The sequence below is a fragment of the Mycteria americana genome, chromosome 11 (genome assembly GCF_035582795.1).
Source record: "Mycteria americana isolate JAX WOST 10 ecotype Jacksonville Zoo and Gardens chromosome 11, USCA_MyAme_1.0, whole genome shotgun sequence".
In the NCBI taxonomy this organism is placed as follows: Eukaryota; Metazoa; Chordata; class Aves; order Ciconiiformes; family Ciconiidae; genus Mycteria; species Mycteria americana.
This window is the reverse complement of record NC_134375.1, coordinates 4,013,841-4,039,426: the sequence shown is the minus strand read 5'-3', so window position 1 is coordinate 4,039,426 and position 25,586 is coordinate 4,013,841. Positions and strand designations below refer to the sequence as shown.

General features: G+C 38.5%; 1 protein-coding gene and 1 long non-coding RNA gene across 6 annotated transcripts in view; one reads left to right on the top strand and one right to left on the bottom strand.

Moving 5' to 3' along the window:
* Positions 1–20,903, bottom strand: part of LOC142415476 (uncharacterized) — a 29,746-nt gene extending 8,843 nt beyond the window's left edge. Inside the window, exon 1 of the long non-coding RNA XR_012777427.1 lies at positions 20,640–20,903. This is a non-coding gene — a long non-coding RNA (uncharacterized LOC142415476). The remainder of the gene's footprint in view (positions 1–20,639) is intronic.
* Positions 20,904–21,007: 104 nt separating this feature from the next.
* Positions 21,008–25,586, top strand: part of SYN2 (synapsin II) — a 225,467-nt gene continuing 220,888 nt past the window's right edge. For 4 of the 5 annotated variants that reach the window (XM_075514131.1, XM_075514127.1, XM_075514130.1 and 1 more), the window contains exon 1: positions 21,152–21,264. The gene's annotated coding sequence lies outside the window, so the exon portion shown is untranslated. Of the gene's footprint in view, positions 21,102–21,151; positions 21,265–25,586 lie in introns of those variants that run through there. The other variant, XM_075514128.1, reaches the window with a different exon arrangement.

Here is a 25,586-nt window from a genome sequence, read left to right as displayed (position 1 = left end):
TAGCCTAAACACTTATATGACACATTTATCTTTTAAAATGCTTGAGTCCCTTTGGCATTCTTTTACACTGGCATATGGAGCGATAAATGTGCCACAGTTTCTCAATTCTGCCCTTTACATTCTAATTAAAGGATAAACAACCCACTTATCTGACTGTTTTCCAGAAGGAGGGATGATGAAATTTATGATAGTTCGTGAGTTGGAACCTTCTCCCACTTTCCCTGCACAAGACCTTAGTGAGCAGAATCTATTTCATAACTATCTGGTAGAGGCAGAAATCTTTTAATGAGAGAATCTTGACATAAAAATATCACAGTTTACTTCTTATCCTGAGACAGGGTAAACAATGAAAGATCTCTTATGTTCTCTAGTAATGGTGGTATTTTGGATGAGCAAAAAATCAGAATCTTTCTCTTGTGGGCTAATTTGACATGTGGATAGTCTTTCTGATTGAAACGGAATTAATTTTTGCAGTTTTGTTCCAGATTTTTATATGGAAAGAAAATATTTTAATATTCTCAAAATAAATTCTTTACATATCACTTCAGTTTATCCTTCACTCACAGAATCATCGAGTGGAAGGGACCCCTGGGTGTTCCCGTTACAATGCTTTTGCTATCTGGTAATTGTAATTCATGAGATTAAATGCCCACAGTCTCTCCTCTGAGTGTTGCTTCTATTTGTATGAACTTTGTGCTTGTCCAGGTACAGCAGAGAGTACAGAAGCCTCAACTAGGGCTAAACAAAATAACGCCAGAACCAAAAGCAGCGTAAGCAGCTCTAGCAAGTCACATGAAATCTTGTATGATGAAAGCAGGCCTGCTCGCTGGAGAAAGGGACTGGCACAAAGGATTTCAAACCAAACTTCCTTTGAGATATTTTTTCCCAATTGAAAGAGAATATGAGAACATACACATAAGTCATATCAAAAAATACTGTTTCAGATAATGACCTGTAGTGATCACCTAGGCAAAGACCAGTAGGAAAAGAGTTTTTGTAGAGAGAGTCCCCCCAGAAACACTGGCTGGAAAGGTTCTCTGGAGATCGCCTAGTCTAAGCTCCTGTGCAAAGCAAGATTGTTCCTGGTCGTAGGTGAGGTCAGCCATCACTTTGTGTGGCCGACGCAAGGGCAGAGAACCCACCGTCTCTCTGGGTACCGGTTCCAGTGCTGCGCTACCTAGTGAAGAAATTTCTGTTAATGTCCAATATGAAGGTCCCAATCTTGAAGTTGTGGTTGCTGCCCCTTGTTTTGCTACCTTACAGATTTTGGCCAATTGTGTTTTAAGTTGCCCTACAGACAGTTTCAAGCTTGCATCGGATGCCACTGTAGCCTGCTGTTTGCCAGATGGATCATTGTATTTCACAGCCACCAACTGACATATCTTCTCTTAAGTCATCTAATTAAAAAAATGCATTTTTACTTTGTCTTCCACAGCAAGTATTTCCTTTTGGTTTTGAATATAACTGCTTCCCAGTTACATTACAGAACTCTCTCAAATTTCCCATCTCTTATCATTGTTATTCCTCGTTGAAGAATCCCTGCCTTCTCAGTCCTTCCCACATGAAAACTTTCCTGCACTCCTTATTGGTTTTTTTCCCTTCTGTTTATCATTTCCAACCCATCTGTGTTTTTTGAGGTGGGACAGTGGGAAGTCACAGTTCCCCAAAGTATTCATCATGAGAGTGTTATTAAGTAGCAGAACATCTTCTAATCTTCTAGTTCTTCTCAATTCTTTTCCGAATACTTTCTTACATTTTTACTGCCTTTTCATGTTGATCTGACGTTCTTAGAGAACTATCAGAATATCTTCCATATATTATCTAAGAGGCAACACCTAATTTTAAAGGTGTAACTGGGTAAGCAAAGTAATTTTTCCTGACTATGCATTGCTTTGCACTTCTTGACATTGTGCCTTTCATTTCATCCTCGTCACTCAGTGAGATCTTTGAAGTCTGCTTTAGGTTTTAGTACACTGGAAAACTCAGTGTTTTTCACCTTTTCTTACAGAGCGCTTCTGCAAGTGTTGAACAGTACCAGTCCCACAAAATGTGCTTGGTCACCTCATTATTAATATTCCTCCTTTATGAAAACTGTCCACTTAGTCCTAACCTCTTTTATTTATTACAAGTATTAGTCCATGCAAAGGCTTTTTTTTTGTTGTTATAGGAGAACTTACCTTCATGAAGAGACTTCGGTGAGATGTCAGAGGTTTAAAAAATCCCATTATGGTACACTTAGATAATTTTAACAAATACAGTGACTGATTTCTTTAAAGAACTCCAGAAGATTTCACTTAGCTTTTCTTTAATGGCTGTATCTTCCCTGAGTAAATAAAAGGAGTGTGAGCATGTTTAAATTTAACCAATTGCATAATACTTGCGTAAGTATTGCAACTATTTCTTTGCATCCTGAACAACTGTATTACTCAGGAGCTTTTTGCTTTAACTTACATTTAACTAACATCTTCCAGAGAATTTTCTGCTCTCCTGAAGTATGTGTCCTCATCTGGTTTTGTTTCTTTTGGGGTTTTTTTTTGTTTCACTTGCTTTGGGTCCGGTATACCTAACAACATGGCTTAGATTATTTTAAGAAAATATGGAATGCACAGGATGAGTTAAATGGTTGAAACAGAAGAGCTGTCATTGTAGTTTTTGAAGAGAAGCCAATTAATAAAATAAGCTCCTGAAACAAGATGTGAAATTATTACAGAAACTGACTGAAACTGAAAGCAGCAGAAAGTCTGTTTTAGGTCTGACTGATTAAATAGAAGCATTACGTTCTCTGGATATGTCTACACACTGTAAATACGTAATCTTACAGATGAGGTGGTGATTTTTCATAGTTGCATCTATTCTATCTTTTGTAGCTGCTTGCTACTGCTTAGATAGGCTTTTACTATTGGAAGACAGGTATTGTTACACCATTTAGTTTGTCACTGTATAAGGATGGGATTTTCACACAAGAGCAATGAAAGGGCCAGTCATTGTGGAGAATTTTCTGATCTTTCTTCAAGTGAACTAAGTTTTCTGAGCCACCCATCCCAAAGGTAGAGTCTTAACATTTGTTGGAGTGACACCCGTGACGCAGGTTGACTACTACTGGAACTGTGAAAATGAAAATACTTCTGTTTAGTTGCTGTCTGGAGAAAAGACCCAAGCCCCTGACTTTAGTGGTGACACAAATGCCCACATAAAGAGGATAACAGGAACTACCAAAGGAAGGGCATTACTTCTAATTTTAACCTCTATATTTTCCTTCCAAAACCTGAGAGATAAGAACCATGTTTCCCATGGCAAACCCAGCATTTGTCTGATCATTTGAAGTCACCACAGCCTTGGAGGTATGGCATTTTTTGCAAAGCACCAACTTTTATTTATGAACAGTTACAATCGTCAAAGCACTGCTGACCAATATGGAAAAATCCTATTGCGGTGTTCAATTTCATGCATAATCCCTGATTTTATTTTTCTCCACATATGTTAGATACTGTGCAGTGGAAGTATCTGTTAAAACAAGGAAATTGTGAGGAAGTTTAATAAATTGTGGGTATAAAAGGCAAGAAAGAACTCACACACTGGTAACTTATACATATAGGGAAGCAAGCTGTTGTTCTGTGCGGCAGACACTTACCTCCAGCAGCTGTAAAGTAGGACTGCACATTCCAGTCAATAAAAAAAAACCCTCTTCACTGAGTGTAGTGGTTATGCACAATCACAATTACAGCATCTAACCATTTTTAATTTCAAGTGAATATTTTTTTTACTAAATGACAGATTTGGATCAATAGCCTCTAAATTAGCAATCCCTGATAGATTTGCCAGATGTAGGCAGCAGAAACTTGATTTATAAATAGGTGGTGTTTATAATGCATAATCGCTGTAACTGAAAGGCTCCTAAATATTGTTTTTACTAGGCTTTGTTCTTACAAATCACCATCTCTTCAAGTGGCATGCAGCGTGGGAAGGAAGCTAGCAATGTAATGTGAATCAGAATGTGACTGATGGCAAAATATTCCAAAAAAGTTAAGTGTCACTGGAGCCCTATAGATTGAGGATTTCTTCTGCGAGGTTTCTCAGCTTTTTCAGTAGAGCTGTGCTCTAGTCTTTAAGCTATCACAAAAAAAAAAAAAAAAAAAAGTCTAGTACTCATACCTATTAAGAGAAGCTTACCGATGAAAACACTGTTAACTAAGGCTGTCTTCATGGCAACAGGATACCTTTGGAAAATAGGCAGGAAGTATAAAGTAATGAGTGGGTGTATTGTATTGGAACATGGAGAGCTTTTAATTATAAGACGCACCAAAACCTCTGGCTAACCTGCTCTTCCCACAGGTTCAAGTAAGCAGGACCCTTTGGTCCTACCTGTCAGTCCTCCCCCAGAAAATTTATACCTTGGCTGTTTAAGTGACCCAGATTCTTTACATTGCTACTGTTGTATAGTCATTCATCTTTTAATTGTTTTAAAATTCAGGTTCTGTTCCTTTCTTTGAATACCAGCAATCTCATTATAGAGTTTGATTCCAGCTTACTGTCCCATGAAGACATGGGACTTGCTCATGTTTTATCAGAAGTTAAAAGAAATGGTCTAATCTAAAAGTTTAACTAGCTACAAGCTTGACTATCTCCCATTATTAGCTACACAATACTGTTATGTAGGTGCAGTCTGTTCTTTTCAACAGATAACTCAAATACGATGACTCTTGGTGACTGCTTTGAGGGAAAACAGCAGTATGAAATAAAAAATTGAGGTCTGTTTTTGTCACAGACATAGTTTCTGCTACCTTCCATATATGGTAATTGCTTTAAAAAACCCCCAAACTTAAAAAAATTCCAAAGTGACTGTAGAGCTGAATTATAGAGAACATTTCTGTTGAGCTGGAATGTAGCTGTTTTTTTTCATCCAGGAGAAAAGAGAGTGAATAGATAGGTGAATAGATAGAAGAAAGGTGAATAGAAAGAAGCAACCATAAGGTGGGAGCAATGTGTGCTGCCTCCAGTGGCACTTCTGACATAGCTCCACACATCTTACTGACAAGCATCTGATGGACTGCTTTCACCTCTTTGAGAACAGCACGCTCTTAGATTGTAGCGTTAGCTCGCCCTAGCAATTTTCTATTACTTGGTTTGTTTCAACAGGGCTTATAACAGGACATGTATAAATCGAAGATAAGATTTGAGTTTGGCTGTTTCTGAGGCATTGGTTTTGTTTTTTTTGGGGGGATTCTTCTGCTTTTTAGTGTAAGACAGAATCAGCAGTTTCTATGTTTTGCTTGTATTGCTTTCTTTCTTTTTTGTTTTTTTTACACATAACTGGCGGTTGTGTGAATCTCTTCCACTGAAAAAGGTAAACAGAATTGATTTTTCTCTAGTGCATATGTATCTTCAGTAAAACATTTATATATTCTTTAATTTGTGTTAACAATAATAAAAGTCTTCAGATGTATTCTACAAATCTGTTTGAAGGTTGCTTTATAATTTCCATTCAGAAAGTCTAAGAGGAATTTAAGGATGACTTTGAATTTTTAAATTTTTTTTAACTAAATGAATAGAGAGATAGATATTAGACACAGCTAGGTAAGATTCAGAACTTGTCGCTGAAAATACCCAAAACTAATACAAAAGTATACTGATTTGGGTTGAATGCCAATTTTTCTCAAACCAAACCCCCTGTTCTTTAAAGACCAAGCAGTTTCTCTGAAAGATAAGGAACATAAATGTGAAGTGTACTTGTACCTGTCTCTCTGTCCATCTCCCCCCCCCACACTCCTGTCCTGTGGTTCCTCTCCACTGGTTTCTCCTCCTGTGGAGGTGCTGTAACTGTGCCCACCTAATGCCTGAATTTCTAGTACAAATCCCTGTTTTACAGGCAAATGCATTGTGCAGGTGACGGCATTTTCCTGCACTACAGGACACCGGGCTATGTAAACAGTGCTGTTAAGTAGCTTAGTAGCTATTAGTCAGTGACGATCCTTCCCACAGGCAGACAGAACAGTGTGAACACCATCAGCTCAACATGGCTTTGGTCTATGTGCAGTGCATCTTGTCACAACACGTGCTGCCGTTTCATTTCTTTTTTTTTTCTTTGACATATCAGGTTTATTGTTGATGTAATGTATTGGGTCTGCATATACCTGTGTATTTCTTGTCAGGAAATCGCAGCCCTTGCCATGTGAATTGGCTCTCATTATGGATCTTTAATCTTATAAATATTATCTTTCTGATCTTGCTATGATTTTTTTTTTGTCTGAGGAATTGAATAATGAGAGTTTAAACATAAGCACAGTTTGCTGCCTTCCCCTATCTAACCATCTATTCTGCAGGGCTTGTCATTAGAACTGTGCTCAACCAGGACAGTTAAAAACTATTTCTGTTTTGTAATCAAAGATCCAGACCAAATTCTGAGATTGCACTTTGAGAAATAGCTCAGATGTAAAATGAGTAGTGGAGGTTCCATGATGCTTTCTTTAATAAGAACTGAATCTGTCTCTGAGTTTTGTTATACCTTTCTAGGTGCCTAATTTCTGTAAAATGACAGTGGTATCGGGAAATTGTTGAGAAGAAAGAATATATTTCTCCTTTAAAAAAAAATCAGCAACCTTCATTTTTAGTAAGATCCACCTTCTTTTTCTTGAAAAGTGGACTTAATTACTGTTCAAAACTGGTTTTGTTTAAAAATGTGTTAGCTATTAAGATTTTTTTCCTATATGTTTTTATTTACATCATGGGATTTTGTAACCAGCTACATGTGGTTTTGTTTTGTAACTAAAAAAAGTAAGTGTCATAGCTTGTCCTGATAGGATGACCTGTGTTATACAATTTAAATAATTATTTTAAAAAGAAAACATGTACTTTCTCTCTCTAATAGGAAAACTTGGGTAGGGAGAAGAAAGCTTGTGTAGGACTTGGATAGGGAGAAGAAAGCTTGTGTAGTATACTGATCTCATTAATATGAATGGAGTGAAACTGAAGAAATAAGAAAACTGAGGAACAGAATTGTACAATCCAATTTGTATCAAGAGATCATTGAATATTCCTGTTATGATATGTCTAACTAATGCTAATTATTTAAGGCTTTTGGATACAAATAGCCATAGGCAAGTCAATGGGTAGTATGTAAATACTTGAGAAGGAACCATATTTGTTTTTCTCACTCATTCATTAAAGCTTATTAAGGCTAAGGCAATGTTGACAAATACTTGTTAAGCAGCCTGCTCTCACTTGAATTTTATCTGCGTTTTGAATCATCAGGTAAACCAGGAAATGTGTTCTCTCTCCCCCTTTGGATATCTTGATTTTTCAATGTTTCTTATGCTGACTTCTGCAGAAATTCAGTAGGATAGAAGTAAAAACCAAATTTGCTTTCTCTTTCAAACTTCTTGACATCCATTAAGTCATCTTTGACATGATGAAAGGAAACGAAAATACCTACTATTTCTGTAAATCCCTTTCTAAGCATTGCTGGTCTTCAGTGACATTGTGTCAGAGTAGGTGGAAAAGAGATCTATAGCTCTGGCAAAGTGCAGACGCATTTTCCAAAACAAACTATGTTTTTCCGTTAGAATTTTGCTGGGGAAAGTGTTCTACACAATTTACCAGATCTCATAGACTAGGTGCTGTGTTAAATTGGCTAGTATGTAGTTTGGCACCTTAATGACAGTCCCACAACTATGGGATAGTTAAATAAACCACGAAAATGTGCCATCTACCTAATGAGATGCCAGCAGAAGAACGTGGAGATAATTACAGGCATTGCTGGTATGAATAGTCTCATGTTGCTACCTGGTTTACAGAAAATTAACTAGATGTGAAAAGTCCTAGGGCACGTGGGGCACATGAGCAGCTGACAGGGTTTCTCTGTCTTATGTTTTCATTTTGTTTTAAGTCTGGTGTTCCACAGAAGTATAGAATTGCCTTTGTTATCTTAAGGGATGGGGTGGCTCTGGTTTGAAAACGTTTGTGGTTGCCACAGTCATCTGCACTGTAATATTCATACTGCAGCCTAGCCACGTGTTTTCATGGAACTGTCAGAAGCTCTGTCAGGTTTGGCAGCAATTGGCCAACAGTCCCAAAAGCTAAGAGGGGAAGAGGAGGCATACCAATACATACACCATATGATTGCACAAGCTTCACTTCTAGGAAGCTGGATTAAAAGTATTTGCATTTAATACTGACTTGACAGAATTCTTGCACATTTTTTTTTTTAAATGCCTCCTTATTAATAACTTCTGTTTCCTGGTATAGTATGATACAGCATCCACAGGTTTTGTCACCATCTTCAAAGCCCATTAATTTCTAATTCAGGAGTGCTAATTCAGGAGTGCTAATAAGGAGTTCTAATTGAGGAGTTCAGGTACTTTCCCACAGGAAGAGGCTTTGAACTGGGGTCAGAGGGGGAAAAAACTACTTATTTGCTTCTATCCTATTGTTTCTTGGGTACAGAAGGCTGGTCTAAAACCATGATTGCTGCTGCAGTGATTAGGGCCAGCTGGATTTTTTTTTGCCAAGGAGATGAGAGTTCCGTCAACAGCTTGAATGCAGGTTGGAGATACTTCAGTAGTTAGGTGTTAAACTCAAAACAGGAAAATGAAAGAATGCCTGAAAGAATTGTGTGTGCATGCGATCTGAAGAGTAGTGTGAGCAGCTTTAACTAAATCCATTTTAGGATTTAGATCCATGCAGGCAACATGCAGTCTGCAAAGGGAAGACATACTTCTGAACATCTGGTACCTGCACATCTGTACCTTTGTAGCTAATAATAGCCTGCAATATATAGAAAGTGTATTTAAGCTAAGCAGCACTTCCAAAGGTTGTATAGAATCAGCAGGGTTATTTGGGTTTGGGGGGCTCTTTCTTGAGAACTTCAGTTGGAGAACTCCTGAAAATTCCAAGAGAAGTCAATGGTTCGTTGATGCTGTTTGGGATTCATATCAAGTCAGACCTCAGATGGATCTTTTCAGATAACATGGTCATACTAAACAAAAATGGCAACTGACCCTCATTTTAAGCAAAACAAAACCAAAACCCAAATCAGTTTGTTTAGAAAATTTCTAGCAATAAAATTATTAATAATACCAATAGTAAAATTATCTTTTATTTTTACATGAGTAGGACCAGAAAGCTACCCGTCACTTTTCTGATGTTTTTTTTTTTTTTTTTATAAGAAGAGCTGAGAGTTATGCAAAGAGGTGAAATTATTTATCACACCAGCTGATAAAGGTTGGGGGAGGTAGCTCAAAAAATAAAGGCTTGTACACCTGTATGCTAGCTTGTTTTTGTCCTACTTATCCCAACTATCTTCATCAGTTAAAATTTCTAGAAAGATTTGTAGATTAATCTCCCTTATTGCCATCACAGACACATTTTTGCTGTTTTACACAGTCCTTCACAAAGTATGTGATTTAGTTAATAATCAGTAACAGCAATAAAAGTTACATTGTAAAATGGTTTCTGGTAAATAATGGTTTATGTCCCACTTCTTCAACTATAAAGTAAGAATAAAATCCTTCTAAAAGCTTCCTTACTAAATGCATCATTCCAGTCATCTTTTTCCAATTTTCACTGACAGCAAGAGCTACAAATCATGATCTAAGGACTTAACCTTTTGAATGTAATAAACTATCAGTCAATTCTGAATTTTAAGAAATAATGCTTTTAAAAGGAAAAGTCAAAACATTTCCCTTAAATTTTCAGAAAACATGGAAAATGTTTTGCCAAATATGTTTTTGTTTTTTTCTTTAGATTTTTAATTATTGTATTATCTACTGTTTCAAAATCCTCTTTCCTGTGGGATCTCTCTGGCCTCTGAATTTCTTTTTTTGATCGCACATCAGTTTGTGAAGTTTCAGTTGATGTTCACACTGTGCCATGATTCTTTGTTTGTCTTGAGTGTTGCTTAGATGTAAACACAGACTATTAATTCCATGCCCAGAATTCATGAACAGTTGCCTCAGGTCTTGATGGCAGTTCCCAAAAAGAGTGTGCAACAAGTTAGCTTGGCTACCTGGGCTTACAAACCAGACCTTCTGGTTTTATCACTCCTAATTTTCCACTACAAGAAAATAAGCAGAAAAATAATGTATCACAGCGTTTGATGGTATAAGGTAGTTTCAAATGTATTATAGTGCTAATATGTATTAAGTCCTCGTATTTACTAAGGAATTGCTTTATGCTTCCTTACATCATACCCTAGTATATCTTGATTTTTCCACAGGGGGGTTTACATATAGTTCCACATGGAGTTGTGCTTGCAGCATCACAAAACTGTAAGAAAATATAAAGTATATAAAGTCAAGAGAAAGGTGATTCAGCAAGCTATAGCTTGAAAAGGACAAGAGGTTTGTTAGCAGAGCAAGCTTCACAGAAGAATGCTGATAAAAACTACACAACACCCGCACCAATTTTTTTTTTTTTTCAGTTTTGCCTCCTACTTGGGAGGCCACATTGACTCATGTAGAAATTAGAATTGTTCTGTATTAGCATAAGCTTTTAGGATCACTTCATTTCCTCAAGTAATTTATCTAAGCATTAATATATTGCATTTTCAAGGGTAATTTTGAAGATATTGCTGAAAATGGTGCTTATAGAACCTGTGTCATGCAGAGAGGATAAAACAAAGCGATGGACACTTAGAGAGGTCCTCTCTCTTTTAGACAGTTCCTTGCAACATATTTATGCAACATGTGTATTATGCCTGTATCCCAGAGTGCATGGAGAACCCCATCTAAGCACAACCAGACCTCAGGGAGGTGGGAGGTGCAGGCTTCTATTTGGCAGTGACTGTGGCAAGCATGCAGTCTTACGCCCCGGTGTTGTTTCTATGCTTGGGTTTCAGGGGAAAAGCAAATCTATTTTTACAGTATAGATACTATATTTCAGCTAAAAGCATTGCTTGCAAAACAGGCTATAAGTTTAGAAACAGTTTTGAAAGCTACTTATGTAGCATTTGATTTTAATAATCTACTAATTAATTGTGAATCAGTAGGAGATGCTTTCTGCAGTTAAGGCATTTGTGGTGATGGATCAGGTTAACGGGATTTTCCATATCAGTTAAAAATTGAAATGCATTTAATTGCTAATTTCTCAGAGAGGGAAGGAAATCTTGTTATTGAAGACTGTCTGGAATTCTGAATGTCCACTGAATAATGACTGTGCCCTTGGAAAATTCATTTGCTGCTTATACTTTGGCTTTTCATTTGTAAAGGGAAATACTAGAGAATTCCATTCTCTAGCTCTTAATCATCTAATTGCAAGTCAGGACCTAATTTTACGTTTTGGCCCGTGCCCACTATAGAAGATTCGGAACCAGCTGAAGCCACTACATACAGTACAAGCAACCAATTTTAAAAGACCTGTTTATTCAATTGGCAGTTTTTGAGACAGGAGTTGGTAGCCAGTCTTTTTGCAGTTGTCATTAGAACAGACATATCGATACTGACCTGGAGACTCTTCTCTTTGCTGGATTTGAACAATGGACTAAAGTTGTAAACACTATGAGGCTGGCAGTGACAGGGAGAACAAGACAGCATATTGCATTAATTTGGGCTTCATTATTGTTCAGCCACAAGTTACAGGTGTCCAGAAACATTCTGGAGGAGTTTTGTGGCTGTTTGTCTTAGAGACATCTGTTGATAGATAATTTAAATCTGCTCATTCTGATGTATGTTTTATGTGGGTTCATTTTTTAACAGATCTGATTAAAATAAACTAAACCTAAAAGTATTTCTGCAAGTAATATGCCTCTTTCTTTTGCCTTGCTTTCAGGTTTTTCTGGAAGTCTTGTTTAGCCCTGTTCTGCACAATAGATGTTCTGAGATTACCCACGTTATGCTGTTTTAAGTCCCGGTATTAATGAGTCACTTGTCTTTCACTATTTTTTATCACGTGAAACATTCTTATCAACCTATGTTGATAAGACCTTTTGCCTATCAGGTCTTTGGTTTTTTTACTGAATTATGAGGAAACATTTATGTTTTACAGAGATACTCTGAAATTATATGGCAGAACGAAAGGAACAGCTTTAACGTACTTAGTCAAATACGTATTTTTCTCTGTAAGATTGTCAGCAGCATGTACGAGGAACTTCTAGAAACAGAAGAGGTGGAATACTTAAGCTAATCAGTCTGAAATGCTTAGCCTGTAGTTTTCATAATGAATGCTATTTTATTCAGGTGTTTGGATGACCAGTAGGACCAATCGATAGCAAGTAAAACTTACCAGTCATGATGCATTCTCCTTACACATCCCTGTATCTTTTCTTTTGTACGATTATTTAAATCTTCTACTTTGAGAGCAGAAAGAATTCCAGTAAAAGGATTATTACAAACATTGTTACCTTCTACTCCAGTATGAGGTGCAACTCTTCCATGTTTTCTTGACTAGCATAAGCACGTAACGGTGTTATTAGACACCAGTTTTAAGTATGCTGTACTGTGTATGATGTGATTGTGGACAGAGGATGAGAGAGGAAATAAACTGTGCGTGACGAGGGTTAGTCATGCTATTTAATACAGACAGTGGAGGGTGTTTAAATATATTTTACTGCCTTCCTGCCTGAACTATTGAAAATAGAGCAGAACAATGAGGGATATATTTGCCTCAATGACAGAAAGGTTTGGCTGAATAAATCTTGATTACTGGTAATACATAAAACAGAATCTATCGTCTAGTTTTGTAGCACTGACAGCAATGTTTATTCTGTATCTTACTCAAACTCTACTCCTATCATTGTTTAGAGTTTCCTACAGTGATAAAGTGCTTTTCCTCTCCCAGCACTGATATGCTAGCATAACCGTCATCTTTTTAGAGACTTATTGTTGCAATATAATCTGACTCAGGTAAGTACCCCAGGATGATGGGTTGTTAAGCACTGGGAAAAAATGAATGTGATAGCACTCAATAAGAAGTCGTTTCATACATGACTATTGCAATCAAATATATGAATAACTTTTGGACATAACTTATTTTGTTGTTTCACCTTCAGAGTACAAGGTGCCAACTATCAAGGTAGCAACATTATTAATTGTTATTATTCTTTATTTCACTTTATTCACTTTTTATTTCACGAATAAGAATAATTGTTATTATTCTTATTTCACTGTCCAGATATTTTAATGCTTTTCCCTGTTGTGAGCAGAAGTGCACCTGTACAACATGATCCATACTACTGTTAAATGACTGTTATCCATCAGGGCCTTCTGTTCTTTATCAACCTGTCATGACTCAGTCTTTCTAATTCCATACAAAACAATATTCTGCTAGATCATCTTTTACTGATGAATGTGATAAATGTTCAAAATAATAAATGGAAGCTGTGATTCTTAAAGTGCAATGCTAAACTGACTGAGACATACACCGAATGGTAATGAGCAGTGGTCACAGAACATGCCTACAAGGAAAAACAGAATAGCAGTAGTCAGATTTTTGCTTAGTGCAACATTTACTAAAGTCAAATTGCCTCTGGCTTAGCAAAAATGAAAGTACCATTATTAGCCTTCAAGAGAATGCTAGAACAGTATATGTGCTGTTTCTTTTGAGAATATTTGCTTCCTGTCTGACACACATATTAAGAACTAAGAGTAAATATTCAGGTACCTTAACTATCTTGCCTTCTTTACTACACTGTGCTTGGTTTTCATCCTTGGAAGCCATACGTGAAAGGCCTGCAGAATCAGCCAGCCAGAACATCTGTGTTTTCTTCCTGGAAACTAAGTAGTAATCACTTCTTAAAATATAGATTGACCAGAAGTGTGATTCTTGTGTGGTTAGCCTTTGATAATACTGATACTATGCAGCATTAATATATAGTACTTGCAGCTTTTATTTATAGTTAGGTAAATATGTGTGTCTTTGAGGTTCATCTAACCTTTGAAGAATAGGTTAAAATTAGAAGTCACAGGCAGAGAGCTCATCTGTTAAAAACAAAAAACTCAACTGCTTTGGGATTTGCTACCCTTTCACTGCTAGCACTAAGATGCCCGTTTCTTACTTTGCTTTTCTACCAACACAAATCCCATTTGCATTAATAATGCCATATTCAATGTAGTGAAGTAAAAGATGCAATTAAAGTTCCCTCCACAAATACAGAGCAGGTTGTAAAGCAGTAAAAGGGAAATCTGGCAAATAATGTGCACAGATTAGCAAACTGAACGCCTAAGTAGAGAGGTGATTCCTAGCAAAATCAAGTTTCACTTGTGATAATTCAACATCTTCTGAGTTAGAAGATCTTTTCTGTAGAGTAGTTGGCAAAACTATTTCATCATATATTCCATCATATCTGACACATGTTGTTTTACAAGTGTCCTACATAGGTAACAAAAAAGACAACATGGTGATAAAGATTTACTAGCAGTCTTTCCTTAGCAATTCTTAAATGATTTTTGCCACTCTGAGCCTTCCCTACCCCACTGTATCTGGACTTTCACTTTATCACCTGTCACATAATCTTTCAAGACAAAAACCCCACTCTAGTTTAGAAAGGATGTTTTTTGTCTAATCTACTGTAAACTGATTTTTAATCAGGATATTTGAAAGATTGTAACAGACGGTTGATGTAAGCTAACTACTGTACTAGATGTGCTAGTCTTTGACTCAGTATTAAGACTGCTATGGCATTTCATTGATAAGATGCTAATTTTTGAAGATTTCATTAATGATTTGAAGAAGTCAAGTCAATTTTAGAGAAGACTATAATACAATAGAAAAATGTGGTGTTTGTGTTTTACAGGTTTCACTTGTCACTCCTAAAATTAGTTAGGATTTTATTTCACTATGATGTTACTTTATTTTACTTGTAGCTAAATAAAGTAAAATGTGTCTTATACAGGAAATTAACTTCTCAGACTTAGGAAGAAAACTGTAACTATTGAAATCTGATACCGCCTTGCATTTTATGCCACTATTCAGGCTGGATGTAGATTCAACTTCGAATACACTGTATCTCCAAAATTAGGACTGTAATGGATCTCTAGTGGTCACATGGTAAAGCAGGATTCCCTTCCCTTCATTTTATTAAAATCCAAAGACTCTACTGGAATGAAAACAGTTTCCTTTCTGTATGTCTGGTACTTCTTCATGACCATGTTGGATTGTCGTGGCTTAACCCCAGCCAGCAACTCAGCCCCACCCAGCCGCTCGCTCACTCCCCCCCAGTGGGATGGGGGAGAGAATCGGAAGAGTAAAAGTGAGAAAACTCGTGGGTTGGGATAAAGACAGTTTAACAGGGAAAGCAAAAGCCGCGCATGCAAGCAAAGCAAAACAAGAATTCATTCACTCCTTGCCATGGGCAGGCAGGTGTTCAGCCATCCCCAGGACAGCAGGGCTCCATCACGCGTAACGGTGACTTGGGAAGACAAACGCCATCACTCTGAGCATCCCCCCCTTCCTCCTTCTTCCCCAGCTCTATATGCTGGGCATGACGCCATAGGGTGTGGGATGTCCCTTTGGGCAGCTGGGGTCAGCTGTCCCGGCCGTGTCCCCTCCCAGCTCCTTGTGCCCCCCAGCCCACTGGCTGGTGGGGTGGGGTGGGAGGCAGCAAAGGCCTTGACCCTGTGTAAGCCCTGCTCAGCAGGAACGAAACCATCCCTGTGTCATCAACGCTGTTTGCAGCACAAATCCAAACCACAGCCCCGTACTAGCTACTGTGAAGAAAATTAACTCTACTCCAGCCAAAACCAGCACATAGATATACCAGAACAACCTTTCTTGGTATTGTTTTAACTCTTTGTTTCTTCTTCAAAGTCAGGAATTTTACAGAGATGATGCCAAAGGTAAAAGTAAGCTAAGAAGTGAATGAGATTATACCACCATAGCATTGCATAACAGGCTTTATATTGATCTAGAACTATACTGGTATCTCGCAGGAAGAATACCATGCTTCCAAATCTGTTCATTGGTCCTTCTCTTCTCTTCCCTCAAAGTTCATGTGCATTTAATTCCCTGCATTTAATGATAAAGCTACAAAACTTGTTTTATATGTCATTTTGTGTACAGAACTTCTAAATGATAATTAAGCAGCCATTTAATTTGCAATGAGTGGTTTGTCTTACCAGAAAAGACAAAGCGAGAAAGACTTGTCTTGTTAATGACACTGACTCAGTGTTGGGTTTTTTGTTGTTGTTTTGTTCTATTATTTTTCTTACCAGGCAACAATGGGACTGAAAGAAAGTTGCTCCTGGCGAGCAGAGAGCATTTGGGATAGAATACATCTAACTCTTTGCGTTTTAATCTGTCTTATGTTTGCAGAAGAGACCAAAGAATGTTCTGAGTTTCCATCATCTTTTCTATTGCTAGCATATTTTGCTGTAGCATTTACATCTAGAGCATTTCAGACCATCTGGAGCAAAGCCGTGTGCAAAAGAAAAAATCGAAACAAACTCTATGCTCTTCATGTAAATCTATTCAATGAGCCCCTCCTACCAGTAAGGCAGGTTTTTAGCCTGTTTTTCTCAGGATGGATGTAACACTGCTGCTTATGTAACAATGCACTGAGCTTTCTCTTTTAGAATAAAAAGTAGGGTAACTAAGCAACAAAAATCATTCTTGCGCTGAACCAAATTGCTTTCCGATAGTTAGGATACTAACACCAATACTTTTAAGAATCAAACAGTGACGGTTTCAGTGTGAATAAGTACCTTTCAGCCTTCTCATTCTCATTATGTTATTTTAGTAATGCTCAAAATGTTTTTGAAACCCGTTTTTTGTAGAGAGAAGCTATGGGTCCAGCTCTGTACTCTGACCCACACGACTTCCGACTAAATGCTGTTGTCTTCACCAGGACCCTGTCTTGGTATGTTTATCTGCATGTGTAAATCAGAATACAGGATCAAGGCACTTAACTTTCTGTTTGAGTAGAATTTTTTCCATTAATTCAGACTTGTCTATAACATAAAAGTGCTAGCATTTAAAAACTTAACGTGAAATTTTAGCCCAGGGTCTGCTGATGCCTCAACTGTAAGCTGCTTAAGCTAGTGATCACCTCTATCCCATCATCTATGTACAGTCTTGTACACTGGGGCTGCAGGGGCTATGCTGCTGACCTCCCTTCCTGGTGCATTCACTGCTGAGGTGAATCCAGCTCCTGCTGACCCAGAGCCTTTGTACATCCCACTTCAGTCCCTGGCTATGAATGTGAAGAGGGTTTAAGCAGTGGCTTTATGGGGGGTTTACTGAGGCATCTCTGGGTGACCATGCAGGCTTTGCGCCTGCCTGCCAAGCCTACGGAGTGGTGTCAGCAGTGCTTTGCTGGTCGGGACATTGTATTCAGGCTTCAGGAGCTACTTGGAAAAAACATTCTCCAGGGCATTAATGATGGTGTGGCTCATGTAAGGAACGCAGAAGATGAGGGAAACAATCCCATTCCCATCCCTGGCTGCATGTGCTGGAGGTTTTAATGCTGCCAGGCCACTGCAGAGCCTCCCATAGCACCAGGCATTGTACGGCACTACCACAGTTGAGTGGTGACTTGCTCCTCCCTTCCCACTCTGCAGTGATGAGGGCCTGAGCCTGCTTTCAGGAGCTGACTGTGGGCCTAGAACCAACCCTCCTCTCCAGATTGGAGCTGGGATCATCTCCAGGCAGGGGCTTTTAATAAGCCAAGAACTCTGGTGAAGCTTAATATGATTATCCACACACAGAACACAGTTATGACTTAGCAAGTCTTAGTTGGAAATAGCATATTGGGAGACACAAACATAATTATGCTTTCTTACATAGCAAATTATGATCTGTATGATAAAGGAATGCAGTTTAAAGATACCACTGGGGAAAAAAAAAAGTTAGAGTTTTGTGGTCATTTTGAACCACAGGCTTTTTAGGGACCATGAATGGTGAAAGGGACTCTATCAACCGTGGGGGATGAAAATTTTCCAGAATTATTCCAATGCAGACTTTTTGAGTTAATTTTTAAGTCCTTTAAATTTCTGTTCATGTACTTCATATGAAAAACAGTTACAAAAATCTGTTTTACAGGTGTTGTGGGAATAAGCGTAAGGGGATGGCTGAAAATGGAAAGAAAATTAAGAAAGTGCTCATTTTCAGGTTTGGATCTATTTAGTTCAACTGCAAGATAGATTTAGGGTCAAAAGCCCTCAAAGCCTGTTTATAACCCCACTTGCTTGTAGCATTGTTAGTGATAGTGGGAGACAGTAAACTGGTACAACAGCCATATATGTAGTAGAGCTTCTACCTAGTAATATTTGGAAAACTTTGTATAACATACGTTGTGTAACACAGTGAAGATTAGAGGTGGAAGGAAGCTTTGTCAAGTGCCATCTCCTTAGAGAAGCTAGACAAGTGGAATGCTTTATGAGGCAACATGTGGTGGGGGATACGGATGCCAGCTTTACATAGGAAAGAGGACAAGTATGGTCACAGAAGGCGATGGCAGGCTGAATGGAAAGTCAACAAGCTCATGATGAATTTTGATGTAGCCTTTGTTTTCCCTGAGGATTAGGAGCACGGATGCAAAGTTTGGCCATGTATTCATTCCTTTGCTTCTGAGTATGCACTTTCAGGGGTGGGCTGTTTACCAGTACCATAGACTGAGAAATTTGATGTTGCAAATACAGCTGTACACGAATATTGAAAGGATAGGGTAAAGAAGCTCTGTATTTTGATATGGCGAGAAGGTTGTCAAATAAGTAGACGCTAATTGTTCTGGCAATGAGCACTAAAGAAACTAAACAATATTAAGAGTGGAAGAGAGGATGACAAAAAAACCTAAACAAAATGAGAGGACGTGCTTAACAAAGACTAGTCTGGCAAATAGCTGAAGAAAGGGAAAGGATCTGAAACAAGAAACTGCATAGAGCAACAGGAGGCAGAGGTAACCATCAGTATGGAACGAGAGTTGTTCACATTTCCCAGTATCTGGGGGATTGGGACAGAGAAGTTGTAAAATAAATGACAAATGAGGAAGATCCTAAACACAAGGGACAGGAGGAGGTCTATCGCAGTAACACAACTGAGTGGTGAGCTTATGCAGACCCGAGGGAGAGTGCTTCGTGTTTAGTATGCATGCATGCTTGGACAGGATTAAAATAACATCAAAGTTGGAGTAAAGAAACAGGATTTGCAGGAAAAGTTGTATGGAGGATGAGATCCTAACCGAATTAGCCATGACTCCACCAATTGCTGTGTCGGGCTGCACTGCCTAATGTCAACGGGAGGAGGGAATGAGGGCGGAGTGCTTAGCCCAGTGAAGACACCAACGTCTGGGACACTATTAGCTAGGTCTGAGAGCAGAGGATGGGAGTAGGGTGATGGACAATAGAAGGTGAGCTGAATGTAGAAGACAAAGAGGTTAACTCTCTTAGCCCGCGCTCTCTCGTTGAATCAAATAGTTTTGTGGTTTATAACTTCCTTTTACAGATGTTTTGTGTCAGTTTGTGCTTTTTATATGTCACGTGACACACACGTGGGTCTGTTCCTACCAAAGTACTTTCACTGCATCCTGTGATTTGATAAGAAATGCAGAATCTCGCTGCGTTATGACACTTCAAAATCTTGGGAAAAATAGTAAGAAACTGAACTTGACTCATGATGAAAGCAAACAGTTAAATTCAGCTGCGTTACTGCATCAATAATCCACTGAATTTGTAGCACACTGTGTTTTAAAATTAGCGTCTCTATCAGTTTTGAATGAGTCCATGCAAGGCCATTACAGGTTATTAAAGTGCAATTTCCCAGACTACCAGGAAGACTGCAAAATGAAAATCCAGAGCATAATCATGCTTTAACCTCTCCGTGCCTCAGTGAAATGGGTATCAGTTTCTCCTCCCAGGGATACTGTATTGCTTAATTAATACTTGAAGCACCAAGTGATTTGGGTAGGCTTGTTATGCAATTACAAAAGTATGAATTTATTATTAATGTTGCCCTTGGAACTTTAATGTTTTTTTCTAAATTTGTCTTTTACCATCCTTTCACTATGCTCTGACTGCACTGATTGCCCTAGTTAAGCTCTGTTTTTCTGTCATGCAACTGAAGAACTATTCAAGATCTTTCTTTGCTTTTCACTAAGGAACTGATTGCTTTGCTGAGACTAACTGAAAAACATTCTTTCTGGTAGCTTGACATCAACTCATAGTCCTCAGGTTTAAGAGAATTTTAGAAAGGGCAGGCAATGATATTTGTTGTTTCCCTATGGCAAACCCTCCGTATTTCACAAATTCCATGTGTAGCATGGTGAGGGAAGGACTGGTGAGGACCTTTATCACAGTTCTCAAGTATTTTCCCTTTCCCCCTCAGAAGTTAAGTATTTTTGAGGGCTTTCACTCACAGAGAGATCATTCACACAGTTTGTATTTTCTAAGACTATGGAATTACTTTTAAATGCAGCACGTGGTGTAAATATTCTGAAGCTTTTGTGGTCATGTTTTACAAGCTCAATAGAGACCTGTTTTTCATGTCCTGTATTTACTTTTGACCTGTCATCTTTAATGGACCCCAAATACTTTGTAACTTGTCTCAAAAGAATTCCCACCAACTGCTGAAACTGCTTGTGCGATTTATTAACCTGCCCTCACAAGCTACCATACCAACAGCCGTCCTTGTTACAGGTTAATGTTGGCCTCCCCCGAGATTATTTGAAGGAGGAGTCTGAAGCAACTCCTAAATGTTATTTTACACAGCCATGCACTTACCGCCAGGGAATCCCCACCTCCCCACATTTTCTGCGATCCTTAAGGTAGCGATCTATGCACCAGAGGCCCTTCGCTGACAGAACAGCACTTGCAAATGAATCATCCTTTGTCTAATTTATCTGACGGGGCTGCGTCGGGCAGAACGGGCCTGGGGCTGCGGCAGCGCCCGGCGGGCGAGGGCGCCTCAGGCGGGCGAGGGCCCCTCAGCCGCCCCGCGCGCCTCAGCCGCCCCGCGCCGGCCGCAGCCGGTTCCGCCGGGCGCGAGCACCGAGGGGGCAGCCCCTGCCGGCTCCGGCCAATCGCAGGCGGCCGCGGGCAGCGCGTGAGGCGGCGGGCGCGGCGAGCCCGCTGTGGTGCCGGCCTGCAGCCCCCCCCGGGTTGTTCAGGGGTCGGAGTGGGAAGAGGGGAGTCATCCACCTCCGGAACCGTGGAGATGTTTCCCGGCTTTTCTGCGAGTATTGAGTAACCAGATTTTAGGGTCTGTCTTTCCCTCTCTGACTTCCCGTTTCGCCCCCCCCTGCCCCGCGGCTGTTGATGGGCGCTCCACAGAGGGCTGTGAGCTGCACGTTGCCCAGCTGTCTGTGATGAGAATATCTGCTGCCTTTGTAGGCAAAGGAGAAACGTGGTATTTCTAACTCCTCCGAAGTCGTGGTTTTCTTCTCTCACTGTCTCTAAAGAAACAAGGGATAGGACTATGTTGGTTTGCCGATGCTTTCATACTCTAAAGTTGTTCCCGGTCTCCCCCAGGCCATTGTTTAACGCGTAGCCTTCCCGGGTGCAGCTTCTCTCCGGCCCTGTCAGTGGCCGGGCTCCGCAGCTGCCTGGGACAGAGGCTGGCTCGGGGCTCCGCGCACCTGCGCCGAGTTACACCAGCCGATTACGAATTTTACAGTATTTCCTCTTGCATTCACTTTCTATAAATGAACTTTACATGTTAAACATTTCTTGAGAACTGTTACGAAATACATTGGGAGTGAAACTGGTAGGTACTGAACAGGATTTAATGGAAATTAAATATTTACAGAGCAGAGACTTGAGAGCTATACAGACTTTTCTGAACAATCCTAGGGTCAGAAATCATCTTCTAGATGGCCTTGATCCAGCAAAGCGCTTAAGGCCCAGGGGTAGTTTCTCTGAGTTAATTGAGAATATGTATGTGTATTTAAGTGCTTTGCTGGACTTCAGCCTTGAAAACACTATGCTTTCATTTAAATTCCATTTTTAGTTTTTATTTTTATGTAGGTATACAAATCTTAACTGGTTCATTGCCTTACATGATGACACCAGCAAGAGACAGTATAAATCTGTAGGTATCAATCAGTACCTACAAATTGAAATGAAGGCTGATTTAAGAAAAAAAAAATATTTAATAACTATCCTTAAGAGCCACTAAATCTGTTCCATTTGTAATAAATGACTTACAAAAGCAAATTTACTTTTGGGCTAATGTGAACTAGTATGTTTTGTTCAGTGATGATCAGATTTATTAAAAAACCAAAAAAATCCAAAATGTAAAAGCTTACCTGAGTCCCTTTCAGCTACTTGAGTTCATAGATCTGCTTCAAGAGGAAAATATTTCTGAGATGTACTGTTTTATTTAAATTACTCTACTTACAAGACAAAAGGTGTGGGATGTGAATAAAGTATGTTTGCATCACCCACTCCTCTGTCCGTGCTTGGATGTGACTTTAAAATAGAATTTCTTTGTTTAGCCCCTTTGGTGAAGACAGTAATTCAGTATTTCAAAATACTGATTAATACTAAGTCATTCTCTATTAAAGCCTAATTGGATCAAAATAATTACCCTTAGTAAAACTATCATGAAATTAAATTTTTATTTCAACCAAATGACCAAAATACGAATGACTAATTTACACAATTAATTGAAATGCTGAAAATGTTGATTCGATTAAAAAAAAAACCCAACAAAACAAAACACACCGAAAAACCTCCACCCAGGAGTATGAAAATCAGTGCATGTTACAAAAGGTTCAGATAGCATAAGATCATGAGGCAGTTCACAGAAGGATAGCATTTACAGTCATGAAACCTTGAAGATAAATAACAAATGAATATAAAATCCACTTAGTGAGAGTAAACACATGCATGGCAATAAGTGGCTGTTTCTGGTTTTCAAAGATAAACTTAGATAAAGTTTTCCTTTACTTAATATGGAGGAAAAACCCCAATGGAATCAATCCAGGATGTTTTTGCCTTAAAGATGGCATTTGGTGGTTCGTGGTTGGTACTCTGTCAAGAATAAGCTGTCTCTGTTTCAGCTGTTCAAAGCTATCTGAAGTATTTATTTTTACAACATGAATATGAGGAATAGCATATGACATTCCAGTGATAATGCAGCTGCTTACGTTATATTTGCCTCACCTACTTCTGGGCTGAATATAGAATGCATTTCAGACAATTCTTTGAGAGAAATATAGTCTGCCCTTCACTATATATTTCCTAGGCAGTATTTCTGGTATACTATATATTTTATCTGTAGAATCTGATGAGGGAGAATGTGTGCAGGTTTTTGGGTTGAGTGGTTTCGGATTTTGGGGTGGGTTTTTTTGGTTTTGGGGTTTTTTTTGTGTGTTTTTTTTGTTTGCCTTTTTTTTTTTGAAACTTAAGGAAACTTATGTGGGTTTTTTAAACACTTAAACGTGTTCAAATGTTTTTTTTCCCCTTACGTAATATGTCCTATTTTTGCGTATTCATAATATTGAACAATCTGAGTGTCAGTAACTCCCCTAGTTTTTTCTCCCCTGGCAGTATTGTCAGATGATGGAGTAAGCAAATGTCTTATTGACAAAACTTTCCAAAGTGTTTTAAGTGTAGCTTTAGTTCTACAGATCTTCTATGGAACAAAGCCTTCCTTCATCACTTAAGTCCTGGATAAATATTTTATACTTGCTTTAGACCACCTGTGTTAAAATGTTTGTTTAATGAAGCAGTTGCATTAGAGTTCTAACAGGAGACCCATAAAAAGAAAGTGAAATAATAATGTAATCAGACTAGAATTTTTCCAAGGGGAGTTCTGAGGAGTTGTGAAAAGAGAGAATTAATCGCTTTTGGGGGTAGATTGATGGGGGGTGGGAAAGCTGACTACTGAGGTCACAAATGTTTTATGCTTTGATGGATAGCATGACGATTATCCCAGGTTTATTAGAAAGGTGGCAGGTTGGACAAGAACTTAGATGTGTTATATTAGGGACTGGAGATCTTTTGTGAGTGGTGCCTTTTTTTTTTTTTTTTACCCCTTTCTGGCTATCCTGAATTGAAGGATGCTCTTAGATAAGCATCAGTACTGAAGCTCGTTTTGAATCAAAGCTCAAACATAAAAAAAAGCTGACTGTAAGAACATAAGAGGTTAATGTCAGCCTGAATAGTTTCTTGCGTCTAAAATGAAGTTGTTACCTGATTTGCTTAATTCAGTTCTGTATTCTCTACAGTTTCCTCTTATAGTAGCAGAGTTAAAAAAAATTATAACATTTTTAGAAATATGTAATTTTGTCTCGCTTGTCAGCAGGGAAAGAAGGACATGGCTGTAGACAGTGTGCGGGTTTACTCGGTTGTGATTACAAAACTTTTCATTTATATTACTATAGCTTAAAATAAATTAACTTAAACCATCCTCAGCTAAGTCGCTCAGGTGAAATACCTGCGTTTAAGCTTTGAGCATGGATTGCTTTCATTATACTTGCAAGTAAAATTATGAGCTTTTTTTCTTTTGACTGGGGAGGATAATTTCTACAGCCATAAAATATTGAAAATGGAGACGGGATACAAATAAACAGAATAGCTATTACGAAGTTAGTTGTTAATGTTTCAAAGCTTTACTTCTTTGTACTGGGACAAGATTATGAAAAGAAAAATCAGAATAAAAAAGTCTGAAGGGCTAGAATTAACTTGGCATGGAAGAATACAGGAACTGAAAATAATTAAAACAATGCTTTCTGAAAGGTCAAACAAAAATATGAAAATTAACTGCAAAGTATTTCAGGATATTAAAAACCTCCATTTATTTAAAAACTATTTCCATGAACTTTTTTCACAAAGATTACATAGCAAAAGTGAATGTTAATTTACAATATGTATCCTTAATTGAGGTCTGAATGCCTCATTTCTTTCAGTGACTTTTCTTTTAGCATAAGATACATCCAACAGAAATAATAAGACCATTTAGTTATTTTGGACCTATCATGGAACATAGTGAGAGGAATGACTGATTGAGCAAAACCTTTAAAGACGTTTTCATTTTAAGGATGCAGTTATGAGTCTTACTGACTCAGGCACCTACATCTTGAAAAATTCTTAGGTATTCAGAATAGCCATAACTTGGTATGCAGTCTCATAACTGTCTGCCGTAAATATGGGACAATCTGATGAACAAATATTATCATGCCTTCAAATAGAGTTACTGAAAAAATGTTCTGTATGTGGGCCATTTGGCATTATGGAGCTGCCTTTGCTGTCGCTACTTCAGTGGGGCCATTTGTTTATCCTCCACTCTGTTCCAGCTTCTCTCAGCCCTCCCTGACTGTATGCACAAGGTATGGGAAACCATCAATAATTTTTTGTGCTGCACAGCAGTTAGGAAGTATAAACCCCTATCTATGTGAAACCTTGTGTTATATGCATACCCTCACGCAGGACTTGAAGGGATGGGACAGAGAAAGGTCCTGTCATCTTTTGACCTACTGTGAAGATTGGTGGGGAGCCGGTTTCCCCTTCTCATCCATCTTGAGATTGTGTTTGCCTGAGATGTGTGCAATATCCACAGCTTATAATTAAATGGATGAGGTTTTAAGACAGTCTGGTGCTTGCATTTTCAATGGGACTTCTTCCCATAGTGTGCATTTTTCCCTGCTGTGCAATGCAATTTAAGCCTCACGCCTATCTCACTGTTTTATAATTATGCCTATGCATTATTTACATATGTCTGTACAA